The following is a 10,739-nucleotide window of genomic DNA, read 5'->3' on the forward strand; positions in this document are numbered from 1 at the left end:
CGACTTTGTATAACTTGCTCGAATCTGATAGTAATCATTACATTATCGATAAGAAGTAATTAATAGCTCCTATTATAATGCAGACATAATGATGAGAATAAATTACAATTCGAGTGAAGGGATGATAAAATTAACATAAAGTCAATCGACCATTGGCTGTTGCATTATTGATAGAATTTCCATCCTAAAATAAACAAGTAAGTAAAGGAAAATTCATTGATATAAAATCGGTAGGTAAAATTCACTATATAATTAGAAATGTCAACAGAAAAATTACTGAATAATGTATGCAAATTAATTCCTTATTTTTTGCGAATTCAATATTAAAGAGAATGACAATAGATGGAAAAAAACAATGAATATATGGACTCATAAATCAATTAAATGCCAACTCTGTAAAAAAAATTCCAGGAAAGAATTAATTTTATTTATAACTAGCTAGAAATATTTAATTAAAAATTTGTTGATTTAAATTATTTCTAATAACTAAAATAATTAAATTCCATGGTGTTATATCGGATAAATATTTTATAATCATAAAAACTAAAGGCTATTTTCAAAATTAATTAGAAAAAAGTTTTTAATTATGTACTGGTTTATATTGAATAAACAATAAGTTAAATAATATTTTATCTTTTTTCATTGAATAACGTTGGCGTTAATAATTGCTTTCCTTTTCATTTAATGCCCTTTATATACGCACATACACCAAGCACGAATGTGTAATAAGTATGCAAAGTAGCACAAAGTCTTTAGATAGTTACTCTCTATAGCTTGCTTTTTAGTCTCTTAAAATTAAAAACCGACCAACGGTCTCATTAACAGAGCTCGCTTGTTTTTGAACACAAGTATCTTCATACCTGCAACCTCATCAGGTCGGTTTTTTCCATGTGTTGCTTTGCCACGAGCTATTGCCCACATCAGTTGATAAAAGAAACCACGAACGAGTTAAACAACAAATGCTTGAGTATCATATGTACCTCCACAGTTCTTTATCCATCGACATACATATTCATGGCGTCATTACCGCCTCATGATCCATGAGACTGTTAAACGGTTTCGTCGGCTTGCGCCTCGTTGGTGATTACCGCCGCGTTCCAGCCAAGGGTTCTCCCCTTCTTCTCTTCTACACCATCATTCCCTTCAGTCTCCGTGTATATAGTAAGTTTGCGAATTTTTTTTTCATCTTACCTCATTTTTTATTTTACTCCTTCCTTTTTTCTCTTATTCCTTGCTTCGTAGTTAAACTTGTGTTCATCTCTCATATAAATTAATACCTACCAACTGACGCACATCATCAGACATCGATACCAGACTCAATGACAAATTGCCTAACGTCCGAGTTAATACTGGGCGTGCAACACAGCCTCTGGTGATAACGATGGATAAGTAGGTATATATCTTTATAGCTTGAGGCTTCTCATGCTCGTAATACAATGTTAAATCTCAAGATAATCCATAGGTTTGCGAGTAACTGCTGATTGTAATTTCGCACAATCCAAGTAGTGAGTATGTATGAGAGACAGAGAAAGGATAACAGAGAAACGGAGAACGAGCGAGTGAATTTTAAAAAATGCTGAGAAGAAGAGTTTATTTATTTATGAACCAATAAGTTAATGGGTTTGCTGGATTTTTTTACAGTAATGGAATGAGTTTCATAGAATGGGCTTGTCCGTTGTTATGCGGGGAAAGCACTTAACCAACACAATGTCTCCCTGTCTGACATTTGACACTAGAACGTCAAGGGTTATCGGGGGAAACTGGTTATTTTTGGTAGAGACCCAACAGCATAAGGCATGATATGATGGTTGGGGAGCACTAGATGCTGGCTGTTGCTATAACCGAAGGGTAATGTTCCACTGTGTACCAAACTGAGAGTTTCCATACGCCGAAAACCCAGACTTGCATTGTTATGGATATTCACAATGAGCGCTGAATTATGCATTATTCATGCATTCAAGTATATGCTAAATTATAATTATTAGTTTGCGTATTTCGCGTTAATGAATAACTATTTATATACAAGATGCTGATTATTTGCTAATTGTTCATAGAATAATGAAGTAGAACCGTGAAAAAAATTTTATTATATATTTTTTTTAAATAGAAAAAAAAAATCACGATAATTAGGTTTTTTTTTTCTAACTTTAGATGAGATAAAAAAAGATTGAAATCGTAAAGTTTTCTCAAAATACAACGTAAATCTTTTAAACTGCTAACGTCCTCATAAAGATAATCTTTACCTACACTACAAGTTGATCCTTCAGCTGATATTTTCGTGATTGAAAAAATATAAAAAAACACGAACATTTTTTATTTAATTTTTTCTATCGTAAAAATGGGCGAAAAATAGAAATGTGTATATCTATTTATATAATTCTCTGTAATCCTTCTAATCTTGAACCCAAAACTTCATTCCTGCTGATGTCAAGACATTTATGGACGCCTATGACGATTGTCTGCCTTCCGTAGTCTTCAGATTATCTTTTATTTGAAACTCCTTCTCAACTATCCGAGAGTCAGGCTTGCCAGGAAATAAAGAGGTACGTCAACCTACAAATGTGAGCATTGAATGATGGTGCAACAAAGGTACAAAGTTCTTTTGTAAAAGAAAGCTGAGATAAAATCACGCTACCCTTGCATTTGTGATTGAAAAGAGTTTTTGCTTATCAACTCAACTATACTAGATTTATGTTAAAATCTATAAAATATTCAAAACTACAATTCTTTTTAATGAAATTATAATCATCAATTTAAAATTATGAAATTTATATAGATAAATGGTATCAATGAAATGAATTTGTACTTTCAAAAACATACATAATATTTTAAAAGAATAAAAGGCGAAATTTAAAATTGATAAACATTATTCAGCATTTATCTGGTTTTTTCCGATGAAATAAAATATTTGTAGATTCGGTATTGGGGTCAACCCTTCCCTTCTATATTATAAAAAATTTGTTTAGATATGGATATACTTTTTTATGCAAATCTTAAAAAAAAATATATTTTTTATTTTATTACAATCAATAATACAACTGCATTAAATAAAACATATTCAATCAGATCAATCAGACAACAGCTCTTATCTTAGATTCAAATTTTATTTCCATTCAAATCAATAAATTGTAATGCAGCTCTTCACTTTACTATATCTACTGATTTTATATAATAATTCTGCAACGATAAGTAAATTTATTCATAAAAGAAAAAAAATGATAATTACTTTCAATATTAATAATTCACATCTTCAAATTTGCAGCAACCATATACTCATTAACTAAAATAATTGCTCAAAAAAGTCCACTCGAATTCGTATTTCGAATAGTTTTAACAGACTTATTATAGCATTCCAGAGTATGTGGTATTATTCAACAGAACAGTTCATTATGTAATGTTACAGCCACTTTGCAGAATTTATTGTTATCCACAAAGCTGTCTAGGTCTGCGGAAATGAAATTTAGTGTCCACGACGGCAAACGCAGTCAACGCACCACTGTATGCTATTGTGTGGTTCGGAGCTCAGGCGTGACAATACTTTAACGTTTAATACGTGGCGCCAGTAACCCCCTTGAAATGAGGGTCGCCAACGTTCAGACAGACGCTCCGTACATTGTGGTAAAATTCATGTATGGGATGGGGTCGAGAGACACATGGGGAGTTAAAATAGTGGTGAGACAGTCAATGGATGAGTATATGAATCATTTAGGGATTTTTTAAAATAATACTTCAACTTGATATAGTAAGTAAATACATCTTTTCTGCTATTTATATCTTAGGAAAACAATAAAGAGACTATAAAAATATTCATAAAGAAAATAACTTATTTATATGGAGAAAAAATACGGTTTGAAAATATTTGAAGATTATTGGGTTTAAATTGAAATTTAATCGATAATTAATTTGATGTCCATTGACATCAACAGTTAATGTATGTTAAATCAACATTAATTATTCAACTATAAAAAATTGATTTCTAATGAAATACTTTGATGTGTGAAGATCCAAAGTATAAATATTTTTGTCCATTCTATACCCCATTTATCTCAATAGTTCGTGGTAACGAGCGGCTAATTAGAGCTGTTTAAACCATATTATTTGCTTGGTATTATAGACAGGTGCGCTCTGATGTGATCAATTATGCATAGTGAATAGATCACTATTGTTTGTCCATAATGTACACATTCATGTTCTCTTTCATGTAAATTTATGCAACATAGGTCCTTTGGGGCTTATAGTTTCATATTCCAGGTGAATGGTTGATTCAATTAATTATTGAATTATTTTATTTTTTATTCTCTATCACATTACCTAATCATATAAATTAAATGAACATTTTTTGTTAATTACCACATCACTGATGTAATTTTTCAAAAAAAAAATTAATAAATACTACTCATCATGAGTAGTATTTTGAGACTTAAAAGTCTCATCAACCAGTCCTTTAATTAATTCCAAGGTCTGATCATAACCACACTTAGGATTAAGATAAAAAGCCAACACAACATTAGAGGATTATTAGTTTGGCAAATGGATGCACAGATTTGTTTCTAAGATAACTAGTGGATGAGTGATCGGTTCGAAGTATTTTCTACTTGTCTAGAAAGAGATCTATCTTTTGATGACAGTGGAGATAAAAGGGAAAGGTTCGACTGACCTAATGTTAATGTTATAGACGTCAAGCTCTAGATTCTTATACTGTCAATGGATGTTGAAAAAAAATGTTGCGTGATAAAAGAGATATTTTGAATTAATTCTTGAGTTACATCAAGATGTTATCTGTTTTAGTTTAATTATAGTCTCTTTTATTGATCTGAAATATCTTTTGAAAAGTCAAGATGTCGACATAATAGAACAGTTGAATTTCTTCTAATAAATAGAAGGGATTTGTTGAATCCATGATGTAAACTCATTTGAGCGTAGATAAAGGTATCGTGATATAGAAAAAAATTTACTTGCAAGTCGGTCAGAAAAAAAAGGAAATTCTCTAGACAGAGTAATTTAAGTAGAAAAGTATAGTAGTTTTAGTTCTTACTTCAGAAAATACAGTAATTTCAAGCAAGACACGAAAAAGGTATACTGCATCATTCCGGCTTAAACAAAACTGAGCATGAGATTTAGTGAAATAGAATAAACTAGAAAAATATAACATTTAATAAAACGGATTTTACTTTTTAAAAAAATTTTTTTATCATGATTTTATGCAACCACAAATTGCCATAATAAAAAAGTCAATTATAATTTTATAAACTCATTGTTAGGAAGGTAAAAAAATTTAATAAAAAAAAATGTGTAGTCTGATGGACTCTATGTTAGGTAACAGAACAAGGCGTCAAAGCTCTGGCTGGATAGACAGAAGCTATCGTACCAGCTTACGAGGTAATTTTTTTGCAGTGGACCATGTTGATGGTTGGGAATACGGTTGGGTGGTAGAAAGACCATGTTGAATGAAACAGAGGGAGATTGAAGGAATGAGAAAAAGGCTACGCTAGTGGTGAAACGGCTACTGGTGTTAGCAAATATAAAGGGTTGAATATATATTTACATATGCTTCATATGTGTGTATGTTCAGATGTGAAAGTAACATTGAAAGCAAACGAGTAGATGAAAGAAAACGTTAATTACTATATTACCACTGGACCAAGTCCACGATACTTTTTTTTCCTCAGTTGGTTATAGCTGTTCATATTTATCTCGTTATACTTTTCATTATTAACAACATTACTGCAGTGTTTCTTTCTTAAATCCACGATATTATAATAGAAAATAGTCATTTTATTTTTTTCAAGAGATACAACTAAACTTAAATTGCATTTACCTTGTAAAATTAATACAACCATTAATTTCATACATCAAAGTCATACTCCCCCATGAGATAAATCTATGAATATGTAAATAAATACTTATTTCTTGAAGTAAAAATCTTTTAGAAAATTCTCTAATGAGAAATGAAATTGATTATAGTTCAAATGAAATTATTGTAATTGAAGACTGAATAAAAAAATAATGGATTCCTTTGAGCAATTGGGTATCATCATTTCAGCATTTCAATATTACACTGAACATACATTTCAAATACATATCAGTTTCATGCGCAAATCGCTGATTATTACAATACCCTTGAACTACTTCAAAGGTACAAGAGTTGCAGAGCATGTGGCGTAACGTGCGAAGCGATTAGGAACGTGCGTTGAACATGGTTAAGCTATATTACATAGGAGTGGTAAATCGGATTACGGGTCGTACATCATGTTCGAAGCACATTCTCTATATTCTGTTTCACGTAAAGCCGTATGGTGTAAAAGCTATATGCTTATGTACATGCATTTAAGTTTATATTTGCAATAAATATAATAATTGATTCTAAATTAATAACTAAATCATCCCAAATCTATGTCAATTGCATACTTTTTCTCTGTCAGAAAAAAAATTTATCTCGATACTTGAGAATTGTTTAATATTAAATAAAATGAAATTCTTTCTTCTTATTCGATATAAAATCAGTATAGAATTCAATTTAGTTTACTCAAGTTGTTTGAATAATACTTGAACAATGGCCACGAAGTAATAAAGTGAATGAACCATTGCCCTTTCAACCAGTCTGTGCAATGTAAATATACGTTATAATTTAAGTAGAAAACGGCGAAAGAATCGGACATGACGGTATTACAGTATATCTAGTGGCATGGTGTATTTGTTACTGGTAGATATAAAGTGCTATTAAATTGATATTTCAAGTTATTATTTACCCAGTGGAAAAACTTTGCCGCCAATTTAATTCAAATTCATAGTGCTTTGTTGGCAAAGTATTAAACTCACAAGTTTATAAATTGTGAACGCATTTACGTTTCATTTAAAACTTTTTGTCATTCACTATTTCATAAAAGGCTTATCGTTGAAAATTTTTCAGCAATATTATTACTTGTTGGTATATTCCGGTTGAAAACTTTTTTTCCATAAAAAATGGATTTTCAATGTTAATTAACTAACAAATATCATAGATGAAATTGTGTGAGAGTCAATTCAAAATCTGTACAAAGAACAGTCTGTATCAATCAGAGGTTGAAAATATACAAGTACGGAATTTTTTAATAAATGACAAGAATTTTCAATAAAAAATTATTCGTTTTAAATTTTTAGTAAAATTTAATTGATACACTAAAATAATTATTTGAGTAAAAAAGTAACTAGTAACTTAATTTTCTTCTAATAAGAACTATTTTCTCAATCATTATTACACTCATTCATTAACTCATTGATTACTTTTTTATGATCAACTAAATTTTAGTTGAGAGAAAAATATTTTTACTCTCATATTACAAAAAATAGTACTAGTAAATTTTTTGTGTTTATATGTATGAAAAAAAAATTTCTCTCAGCATATTTTACATTAACAACAAAAATATTTGAACAAACTATCAAATTCAACAGAACTATTCTTTATGATTTTGTTATTAAAAAAAAAGTAGTAAATGTTACTATTTATATTTCATCGTGTACATATGTATTATACTGAGAATATAATGAATGAATGGAAAAAGTATAAACTGCATCTGCATCGTATTTTGCAGTAGTGTCGATAAAACAACACTCGTTAGCACAACAAACTGCGTTGGAATATTAGTAGAAAGCACGAACGAACAAACAATTTGTCATTTGAATCCAGCCGGCACATGGTTCAAGGCTCTCTTTCGTTCTTTCAAGAGTGTGTGCAATTTTTTGCTTTATATACGCGCATATTACTCGACAAAGCGGCTGTGGCATATTGCAAAAGCTGACGAGTATTTATGGTACTTATGAGCATTATTTGTGTGAGAAAAGCATGAAGAGGAAGGAAAAGAGGGTAAGGAGAAAGTTGGATCTACGACGGCTGACTCTCTGTTAGAGGGATGTCGAGTGCATCGCTAATATTGGCATACTGTACTGGCGCTTGGCTGGGCACAATTGGAGCATTGTGTAAGTATAGACTGCAGGCTCATCAATTACGCATTCAATTAAATCATCTTCAAAACTTAAATATAAATATTTTTTTTTGGTTTAGGTACTACATCTATTCAAAAGTTATTTTGATATATTTTTCACTCACAAATCATTTTTTCGACTCCTTTTTTTACTTTTATCAAAATAATTCCACTATTTTGTCAGATGTTTTTTTGAATCTATAGGTTTAGTGGTATTATTGCAGTTGATCTGTTGGATATAAAAATATCTAAAACGATTTTGCGATAGATATTTGTATAGACAAGGTCGAAAAAGCCGAATCGATTTCGTGTCTATAACCTTGGGAAAATGAACGATCGACAATAGAGCTGAGCTTGGAGGCAATGACTAACTGATCAAACATTCCCTGGGGGTTGATTGGCGTCAGAGGTCTCCCACAGCTTCCTACCCCAGAGCAGTATCCGCGATATCGGTATAGAGCAACTTGGAAGTGCCCACGAGAGCAGCCAAGGGGTAGGAAGGTAATGCGCCAGTTGGGAGGGTCGAGGAAACGAGATGGGAGGAGGCCGCCGCGGGGTAATAAGGAGTCATTTTTTTACGTTTCTTCGTAATGCTAGACTCGTGAAAATCCTCGGGATAAAAAATATAACAAGTTCTAACTATGTATTTTGTGCGATTATATTCACATTTGTTACACAAGAAAAAATGAAACATTTTCATGAATAAGTAAAATTAATTTTCTTTATATTTGACACATCAAAAATGTTATAGCTTTTGAAAATTTAATTGAAAAAATTTCCATTGTTTCACCGACACGTCTTTTTCCATCAGCACTAACATCAAGCTAAAATATTCTGATGGATTTTTTTAAAGATATTTCATGAATTCATTTATTAAAAATTATTCTACTTCATTAAATATAATAATTGATAGTTGTAAGTATTTAGTTTTATTCTTTTAACATAATGTTTCTATTTAAATTATCTATATAAAAAAAATATTCTGAAATTTTTCTCTCTATCTATTTGAATTTTTGTACATTTTCATGTATGAGATAAAAAGAAAATAAATAAAAAAAAAGTTCAGCTAAAAAATTCCAACTCCAAAATGTTTTCTAGATTACTAAAACCTGTGTATTTTTGTGAAAAATTTAATCGTTCGAACTTATTACTAAATTTTTTAAATTAGTCTTTTGTTCGAATTGAATTGATGTAACAAAAATAATCCTTTCTATTCAGGTACTATTTCATCAATCAAAAATGTTAACTATCCTCTAATACCACATTACATTTCCAAATAAAATGATTGATACATACAGTGAACGTGTTCTAATAACAATGGAACATAATCTCTGACCATGATTTTCATAGCTTATGTGTGAATTGCCGTATTGTACATGATGTCCGGAAAATGCAGGAGAACATGAGATACATGATATGAAAACATAAAACGTTGAGTTATAAATAAAATATAGAATAATTCCTAGCTGTTGGTCTATCTCTGTTGAACTATTTGTATTTTTCTTGTTTTCTCACTCACAGAATTGCAAACTCTAACTGGTCGCTGAGACTCCCCAGCGAATTTTCTCCCTCCAAACGCAGTGGTTTTTCCAAAGTGCTTGAGGCTATGAGCTTATGAACAATGGATCAAAGGGGTCGCCTAGGTCTTTAGAGAGATAAAGATTTTCTCTCGTCATTATCAACTTGAATAAACAAATGAAAGTAAAAAATAAAGTAGATGAGAGAACGTAAAGATGACATCAATTAAAAATAGAACTCAACTTAATCGCATAATTTAGAATGATAGGAAAATATTGATAGCAATTAGATTACTGAGATTGGAAGTAATTAAGAATCAAGCACGTTTTTGAGTTATTAATAATCGATAGAAAATAATATGAATAATAAATTACTTAAAAAAAAAAATACTAATTCAGATTTAATTTTCTTTTTTAAATTTATTAGATCTGATAAACTTTTAAATATCTTTCTCATTTATCAAATTATCTATTGGCTTTAAAAATAATATAAACTTCAACCTTTTAATTAAAATTAGCAATATGTTTTAGATAATTCAATTTCCAATTATTATCCTACCGTAAATTTTCCATGTATTAAAACATTCATTTCAACTCGATTAATAAAATTTTAATAGAACTTATTGATGACTACATGCAAATCATTTGAATAAAATCAACTGCTTTAATAATGAATATTATTAATTATATCCAATGAATTATTTATTTAATTTTCAAAGTCAATTAATGGTATGCAGAAAATCATCGATATTAATAAAGTTTTAAGAGAATATCATTTTTGATGTAAAAGTAATAAAAAAATAGAACAAATCAAAAGTCGTACGTGACATTCTATAAAGATTCGACCATGAATGTGTATACATATATATATATATATATGCAGGATCGTATATTTTGAATAGTTTCAATAAAAGTTCAGAATGTGGTGAGAGGGAAACGGCTGGTGTTCGTCCATGCTTGTAATTATTGGCAAGTATATCCACAATATGTTAATATAAAATTGTTTATTTTTTATTCAATATTGCTTCTCGTCTATTTGGTGTTTGAACTCTCCTATTTACTAGACTAATTTATAGTAAAAGTGGAATAAATGAAAGTAAATAGTTATTAAAATAAATTTATTCAAGCAGGAATAATTCCTTTCAAAGTTTGAGTTTCATTATACCAGGCAAATAACATCAAAGTCTGTCGTAGTAATCAAGCAAACACGCGGCTCAGTTATCAGCACAGCCGTCCCTAGATGTTCAACATAATTATGTCA

The sequence above is a fragment of the Chelonus insularis genome, unplaced genomic scaffold (assembly GCF_013357705.1).
Source record: "Chelonus insularis isolate UGA/USDA-ARS -01 unplaced genomic scaffold, ASM1335770v1 contig_317_pilon, whole genome shotgun sequence".
Taxonomy (NCBI): Eukaryota; Metazoa; Arthropoda; class Insecta; order Hymenoptera; family Braconidae; genus Chelonus; species Chelonus insularis.